This window comes from Erinaceus europaeus, chromosome 20 (assembly GCF_950295315.1).
Source record: "Erinaceus europaeus chromosome 20, mEriEur2.1, whole genome shotgun sequence".
In the NCBI taxonomy this organism is placed as follows: Eukaryota; Metazoa; Chordata; class Mammalia; order Eulipotyphla; family Erinaceidae; genus Erinaceus; species Erinaceus europaeus.
This window is the reverse complement of record NC_080181.1, coordinates 57010573-57019165: the sequence shown is the minus strand read 5'-3', so window position 1 is coordinate 57019165 and position 8593 is coordinate 57010573. Positions and strand designations below refer to the sequence as shown.

General features: G+C 55.7%; 1 long non-coding RNA gene across 1 annotated transcript; it reads left to right on the top strand.

Moving 5' to 3' along the window:
* Positions 1–229: 229 nt before the first annotated feature.
* On the top strand, positions 230–3062 carry LOC132534882 (uncharacterized). Its single transcript, XR_009546640.1, has 2 exons — positions 230–598; positions 694–3062. It is a non-coding gene; the product is annotated as an uncharacterized LOC132534882 (long non-coding RNA).
* The last annotated feature ends 5531 nt before the right edge of the window (positions 3063–8593 follow it).

Here is an 8593-nt window from a genome sequence, read left to right as displayed (position 1 = left end):
ACAGCAGTGACAGCCGCGGGGCCCAGTGCTGCTCAGTCTGTCAGCCATGCCTCACTACAGCTGTTTTAAAAATAAACCGTAGTTAGTTGTTTGAAGTTTCAGTGCTTGAAAGGCATTTTAAATTTTTTCTGATGGGAAATAACCCATTTCTTGACTATGCCAGGTTGGTGGAGTGGGAAGGGGTAGGGTGGGTGGGGTGGGGTGGGGGACGCTGTTGCACTTGAAAAAGTAAATGTGACAGGGACAAAGGAGAGATCATAGACCTGCAAGACCAGCTTGGGCGGAGTGGGGGGCGGGCAGAGGGCCTTGGCTGAGACCGTGAAGTAGGGGGGCCTGTGGCTTCAGGGGTGCCATGGACTTTTTCTGTTATCTGATGCTATCAGCCCGATGTGCTGGGGAAGCAGGACAGCAGAGGCAGTGCTGGCTGCCAGGGAGGTGCAGATGACTGGAAGACGGGGCCCTGACTGTAATCCCTAAAGCAAACAGTCAGGGAGAAGCCGCCGACAGGTGCTGGCTGGGCAAGCACTGTGCCACCGTGGGGCCTGGTGCCCTGAGGCTGGCAAGGGAGCGGCCATGCCCAGAAGAACTGAGGACACAGGTGAGGGGCTCTCCTGAGGGTGGGCGGGGGCTCGGGGGATGGTGAGGTGTGACAGCACAACCTCTGGAGGGTGACTGTTGACACCCCCTCCACAGGAGCTGCTGGGTCCAGGGCTTTGGGTGAGGGTGCCAGTGAAGAGGAGTTCAGACCTCCAGAGGTAGTCTGCAAAGAAAGAAATGGAGGGCAGGGAGACAGCATAATGGTCATGCACAAAGACTCTCCTGCCTGAGGCCCCAAGGTCCCAGGTCCAGTTCCCTCCCCACCTGCACCACAAACCAGGGCGGAGCAGTGCTCTGGGAAAAAAGAAGAAGAAGAAAGAAGAGGAGCCGTCCCTGCAGTGCTCAGAGAGGGCTTCCTGGGGAAGGTGTGTGAGCCCTGAGCATCTGCAGGGCAGGTGCCGGGACATGGAGTGGGGCACTTCTGGAGAGTTCTGCTCCTTTGCAAAGGCCCTCCTGCCTGCCCACTGTGCGGGTGATGCCAGGAGTGGCCTCGGGGAAGGGGTGGCAGCAGGAGGTGCCTTTCTGTCACAGTGAGTTGAGGGGACTAGACTGGGGACACTGAGTGACGCTCATCACTAGGGGCCCCAAGCAGGCCTGGGGAGGCTGGATGCAGGGGTGCCCCAGGTCCCATGGGGGAGCCCCTCTTAGGCTGAGGACTGGCAGGGTCCCTCTGCTTAAGCACCTGTGTGTCAGGGGCTCCCCCACACCACACCCTGTGGGCTCCCAGTGACCAGAGCGCAGTGGACAGCCAGGCTGGTTGCCTGGCTGTTTCCCGGATCAGTGCCCAAGGCTTGGAATGAACATGGCCCCTTCTTATCCTGAGCCAGACACTGTTATCATCCCCAGCCTACAGAGGAGGACACTGAGGCCTAGGCAGCTTGCTGGGAGTCAGGGAGGGGGGACCCAGGCTTTAAAGTGGGGGGGGGGGGCACGAGAGGGGGGAAGCCCAGTTTCTGCCGTGGGGCTTTTGTCTCTGGGTGTGGTGTGTGGGCAGCTCCCAGTGACTCACGTCTGACTTTTTCTGGGACGAGGCTGGCTCACCTGCACTCGCCCAGTGCTGATGTTTCTGGAACGTGTGAGCCACTAAAGCGGAGCTGTTCTCCCCCACAGCAGCTCTGTGTTTTTCTCTGTTGTCCGGGGTGAAGCCTCAACGCCCTGGGCCCCGGCTTCTGAATCTGTAGAATGGGACAGAAGCCGCACAACTCATCAGGGACATATGCGAAGTATTCTGGGTGGTGAGAGCCTGAGCCTGCCCCCACGGTCCCGCCGCCTGCTCCCCTCAGGCCACAGGGCACGCTTGCTGTGCGCCGGCCTACAGGCAGTCTTGGTGAAGTCCTCAGCAGCTGCTCCCCCGCTGCTGCTGCTGCCGTCAGGTTACTTTCTCCCCACGGGACAGCTGCCAGCCTCCTCACGTTGCTGCGTGAGCTCAGAGCTGCCTCTGGTGCCTGCACCTGCCTTGCAAGATGCCTGTTCTTCCTGCCCGAGATGGGAGGTCAGCAGATGTCCTCGGAGATGGTGCTCCCCTCCGGTTCATTGTGACATGTGGAACATGTGAGTGCCTGCTGGGACAAGTGCCCCAGGCGGATGGGGGCTGTGGGCCCTGCAGCCCCACCTCCTGCTGACGGAGGCTCTGGAGCCATACAAGCAGTGGGCAGGACTTTCCTCCAGGGGGTACCTGGTGGCCTGGCCACTTGGGGACAGGTATCTGTCTGCAGTGTCCCTCCAGCAGCTCAGCTTTGTGCTTGCTGGGCTCTCTCCTCTGAGTCTGGATAGGACTTGTCCCCTGATCGTCTCAGGCTTAAAGAAGTGCTTTCCTGAGAGCTTGTGGGAAGTGGCAGGCCCTGGCTCCCCAGTGCAGCCTCCCGGGTCAGGTCAGTCCCCAGGCACGGCAGGCAGTTCCGTGAGGTGGTCGGCCGGCCTTCTCTCAGCTCCTGCGCAGCCACCAACTCCAAGAGACTCAAAAGGGCAAAGCTACAGAGAGTGGCACACAGAAAATCTCCTTCCTCTGGTATAAAGTAAAAGACTCTGGGGTGGGGGCTCAGGCCCTGGAACATGTGGCAGAGGAGGACCTGGTGGGGGCTGTATTGTTATGTAGAAAACTGAGAAATGTTATGCATGTACAAACTATTGTATTTTACTGTCAGTGGTAAACCATTAATCCCCCAATAAAGAAATTAAAAAAGAAAAAAGAAAATCTCCTTCCCACCTCTTCAAAACCTCTGCAGTCCGCTGTGCCTGGCACCAATTTTCATCAGATCGCATTATGGGTCCAGTGCTTCTCTCTGGAAAACAAACAAACATACATTAAGAAAAAATAAATAAAAAGCCACCTGAGAGGCGGCTCGGGATAAGGTACTGGGTTACTCAAGGACAGGGCCCCAAATTTGATCCCTACATCATATGTCTCAGATGAATGCTCTGGTTTTCTCTGTCTCTCATGAATGAATAAAGGTTTTTAAAAATAAGTTAATTAGGGAGTCGGGCGGTGGCGCAGCGGGTTAAGCACACATGGCGCAAAGCGTAGGCATCGGCGTAAGGATCCCGGTTTGAGCCCCCGGCTCCCCACCTGCAGGGGAGTCGCTTCACAGGCGGTGAAGCAGGTCTGCAGGTGTCTGTCTTTCTCTCCCCCTCTCTGTCTTCCCCTCCTCTCTCCATGTCTCTCTGTCCTATCCAACAACAAAGCAACGTCAACAATGGCAATAATAATAACCACAACGAGGCTACAACAAGGGCAACAAAAGGGGGAAAAAATGGCCTCCAGGAGCAGTGGATTCATGGTGCAGGCACCAAGCCCAGCAATAACCCTGGAGGAAAAAAAATAAGTTAATTAAAATATTTATTTATGTATTCCCTTCATGCACGGTATGAAGAGAAATTTCCATGAATGATGGAGTGATGCTGTGGTATCTCTCAGTTGCCTTCTCTTTCTCTCCCTCTCTGAGATTGAAAAAAAAAAAAACTGCTGGGAGCAGTGGATTTAAGCTAACATAAGGCTTCAACAGAAAAAAAAAGTTTAAATGTACACACACCACAGAACTATAACCCCAGGGTTGGAGAGATAGCATAGTGGCTCTGGACCAGGCCCTGAGGTCCCAGGCTCACTTCCTGGCACTACCATGAGCCAGAGTGACTGGTGCTCTGGTGAAAACAAACCAACAAAGCAAAACTACCCAGCCAGTACAATCTGTAGCGGCCACACCAATTTAACGGGATGGACGCTGCTGCATTCTGGGTGTGGCCAGTGCGGCTGTGTCCTCTGGGTCCTGTGGCCAGTGGGCGTCCCATGGGCTGGTGAGTGACTCAGTTCTCCCAGGACTCCTGTCTGTCTGAATTACCACAGCCCTCACTCCTGTTTGCATTGGAGGCTGTTACATCATTTGGCCTTCGCTTGGCTTCAATGCATCATTTACACATTAAGTCTGCCTCTGCTCTGTTCTTGTTAGCCAGTAGCAATTAAGAAGGGCTGCTCAGTGCCAGCACACACCTGGGCAGCAAAATCCTGTGTCAACAGGAGGTTGGAAGGTGGTCAGGTGAACGGCCATGATGGTGACAGTGTGGGGACAGTGCCCTGGTGCTCACCCCACAGGCAGGGGTTCGGTGAATCCCCTGGCAACTGCCCCTTCTGCAGGTGGAATGTTCCCTCTGGGAGGGGTGAAGTCACAGTGACAGGCAATGGGACAGGCCCTGTTGTTTTCGCCGAAGCCAGCCCGACAAGGCCCAACTTGGGCCTAGTCAGACTGACCCCGGTGACTGCTGGAAGGGCTGCTGGCTGGGGCAGGGAGTGCTCTGTGTCCTTTGGCATGGGTCTCTAAGCGGTATGATCGCTGTGGCCAGGTCCTGTGGGTGAGTGAGGTGGTATGTGTGGGACCCAGGGCTGAGGGCAGAAGGACAGTGAGGGACCCAGTCCCTGTTGGGGCCTGGGTTCTGGAGGGACCTTCTGAATCCTGGTGAAAGTCCAGCAGCCCAGCCTCCTCTTTCCCAACACCAAAGCAAATAAACACACACGCCAGCAATACCATTTAAGAGATAATGATCTGTATCCCTGCCTGTGACAATGACACTTTGTCAGGTGATGGCAAGTGGCCCCGCAGAGCCGCTGGCTGTTGTGAAGGCTGGGTGCGGCACACCCCTGGCTGTAACCTGCTGTGGCCTGTCGCTTCGTTCCTGCCCTGCCTCCCTTCAGCTCCCAGCTTGCTTCTGCCATGGCCTGCTGTGCCCTCCCTGACCCGGCTTCTTCTGTGTCCTCCAACTCCAGGAGATACAGGAAGGGAAGTGGGCTGGAGCCTGAGGCCTCAGGCCAAGCTTTGTTACTGAACCACTGGCCTGTCTGAGCTTCCCTGGCCTCTTGGGCAATGGACAACTTAACCAGTTTGATGATGGGGGCTGGCAGGTGACACACCTGGTAGAGTGCACACATTATCACGCATAAAGACCTGGATTCAAGCCTCAGGCCCCCACCTGCTTCCTGGGTGGTGGAGCGTGCTGCAGATGTCTCTCCTCTCTATCTCTATGTCTCTCTCTGACCACCTATCAATAAGAAAAGAGAGAGAAGGGAAGAAAGAAAATTAGAAACCAGGAATGGTGGCATGGTGCAGGCACCAAGCACCCAGAAATAACCCTGGTGACAAACTTAAAACAAAACAAAACAACAGTCCCCTGATGGAGCTGAGGATCTGGTGGTGGAGCCCGATGGGGAGCTGGCTTCCACCGTCCCAAGGGGCAGACCCAGGCCAGGGGTTTGACGTCAAGCCTTAGGAGGCCCAGGGCTCCAGATGCTGGTTGACTTACGCCCACAAAAGAGATGCCAGGACCCCCCAGAACCTGCCAAAGACCAGATCTGAGCTGGTGTTCCTTGCTTTCTCTGTCTCTGTCTCACCTAAAAATAAACACAGCGGAGGGGAGGTTAAATACACATTACCATGTGTGAGGACCCAGGGTCAAGGCCCAGCTCCCCACCTGCAGTGGGGGAAGATTCACATGGGGTGGAGCCGGGCTGCAAGTGTCTTTTCTTTTCACTGTCTCCTTTTTAAATCTTTATTTATTCATTGGACAGAGACTTGCAGAAATTGAAAGGGAAGGAGATGATAGGGAGAGAGACAGAGACACCGGCAATGCTGCTTCACCACTTACGAAGCTTTCCCTCTGCAGGTGGAGACTGGGGGCTCGAACGTAGGTCCTTGTACATTGTAACATGTGATCTCAACCAGGTGCACCACCACCCAGCCCCTCCCTCGCTCTCTCTTTTTAATTCTTTATTTACTTATTGGATAGAGACAGAAATCTAGAGGGAAGGGAGAGACAGAGAGGGAGAGAGACAGAGAGACACCTGCAGCCCCGCTTCACCACTTGCAAAGCTTTCCCCCTACAGGTGGGGACCAGGGGCTCAAACCTGGGCCCTTGTGCACTGTGATATGTGTGCTCAACCAGGTGTGCCACCACTCAGCCCCTTCACTCCCTCTCTACCTCTCTTCCCCTCTCAGTGTCTCTGTACTGTCAAATAAATAAACAAATAAACAAAGCTCTGACCAGCAGGGGCCTCCTCATCTCTGCCGCCCTCAGCTTTGGGTGGGGATCCCCACAATCTAGATTTGGCAACATGATGGGGTGGGGTCACCTCACGGAGCCCAACAGTGGGTCCAGGAGGAAGCAGAGAAAGGCCTGCAAGGGCGGGTGGTGATGGGTGGGGGTGGGGGTGGGGATAGCTGCCTGGACATGCTAGAGGACCGCAGGGCGTCCGCATCCTGAGCGGTGTCCACAGCTGACGGCCACAGCGAGGAGTTCCAGTCTTAGGGAGACCTAGGCTTCTGCTTTGTCATTTGATAAGTCAGCCTTTTATTTCCTTTTTTAAAGACAGAACACGAGACACAGAGAGGGACAGAGTGAAGGGGAGACACTGCGGCAACATGGCTCCCCCATTTGCAGGCTCCCCCAGGAGCTGGAGCCCAGTTGCTCACACACACTGCACTACTGCCAGCTGCCCTCCCCTTCTTTTTAAATTAGAATTAACGACTACTTTGTCATCAGGATTGTCACTGGGACTTTGCATCTGCACCATTTTATTGCTTGCTGATCTTGTGTTTGGTTTTTTTGCTTTTAAGATACAAGGTGGGGGAGTCGGGTGGTAGCGCAGCGGGTTAAGCGCACATGGCACGAAGTGTGAGGGCCGGCGTAAGGATCCCGGTTCGAGCCCCTGGCTCCCCACCTGCAGGGGAGTCGCTTCACAGGCGGTGAAGCAGGTCTGCAGGTGTCTGTCTTTCTGTCCCCCTCTCTGTCTTCCCCTCCTCTCTCCATTTCTCTCGGTCCTATCTAATAATGACGATATCAACAACAATGAAAAACAACAAGGGCAACAAAAAGGGAAAATAAATAAATATAAAAAATTTAAAAAATTAAGATACAAGGTGGGACATGGAGATGCAGAGAAACACATCAGCACTGTTCCACCACTTGTGAAGCGTCCTCCATGCAGGTGCTCCTGTGTGGGGGGTGGCTGGGGGTTTGAACCTAGGTCTTTGACGTGGCAAAGTGCACACTCTACCAGGTGAGCTATCTCCTGGCTCCAGTATTTTCCTTTTTCTTCTTCTTTTTTAAAGTCTTCTTTATTTTATCACAGCACTGCTTGCTCGGTCGCACCCAGAGGCTCATGTTTACATGCTCAAGCCACTGGGGTTCCTCCCCAACCTGCAGTTTTCTGCTCTTACTCCTGTACAGCTGGCCCTGGAGTTGCAGGAGGACCATGAGTTTGGGTGTTGGGGACATTGCCAGGGAGGGCCACCGCGAGCTGTTGTCACAGATAAGGCTCAGATAATCCCTGGTAGGCGGCAGCCAGGCAGCGAGGCCGGTTATCTGGGGCAGGAAGTGGCTGTAAGAGCAGGAACCAAGGCAAATTCCCCTCACGAATGCTGTGTCATTTCTCCAAGGACCGGGCATCCGTCACAGAAATGGGGTTAGCAGGGCACCTCAGGGAGGGGGAGCGGCCGGGGATCTCCCTGGGGGGTTTGCTCGGCACAGGACACTCGGGGGCGTGGGGGGGGGCTGCCACCAGCAGACACGCAGCAGCCGAGCCTCCACTCCTTGTCCCTGCAGTGTGGCTGACCCAGCTCTGTGTCAGGTGGGGTCCTGCTGCCGTGGTACTCGGGAAGTCGCGGCTTGTCGGTCAGGCCTGGCGCCCCAGGACACGGGGAGCTCCTTTGGGGTGACACAAGGGCAGAGCGGTGTGTCTCCGCCACCCTGCCATCTGCAGTCACAGGGCTTGCACTGAGGAGGACACCTGGCTGTGGGTCAGTGAGGAGGTGGGTGCGGCCCAGGAGGCAGAGTGCAAAGCCCACACGCACAGGCTCCCAGAGGAGCCCAGCTGCCCTGTCAGCAAGGCCCAGGGAAGCCCCTGGGGTCCTGGGCCGACTTTATCAGCTCCGGGCTTTCTGGGCCCTGAGTCAAGGGGCGCATGGGTAGAGGCCAGGCTCCCGGTGCCTGGGACATGGGCGCTGGGCAATATGTCCACTGCAGCCTTTGTCCCTGGCCTGTCTCTGGGTCAGCCCTCCGCCCCCCCCAGGGAGCCCAGGGGATGACTGCAGGCCAGTCTAGGGGCGAGGTGGTCTCTGCCTCCATCTTTTTAAAAAAATTTTTTTATTGTCTTTATTTATTTATTGGATAGAGACAGCCAGAAATCAAGAGGGAAGGGTGGGTGGATAGAGAGGAAGAGAGACAGAGAGACATCTGCAGCCCTGCTTCACCACTCGTGAAGCTTTCCCCCTGCAAGTGGGGACTGGGGACTCAAACCTAGGTCCTTGCGCACTGTAACATGTGCTCTCAACCAGGTGCGCCACAACTCGGCCCTCTCTTCCTCCATCTTTCGGCCTCCTTTCTTCGACCACCTAGGGGCTGGGGATGCCTTGACTGATGTGCCTGCACCACACTTGCTCCCAAGGCCAGGGCAATGACCCGGGGACCTGCCCAGTCCCAACAGCCCCCCACGAGGCACACCTTCCCCTGGGAA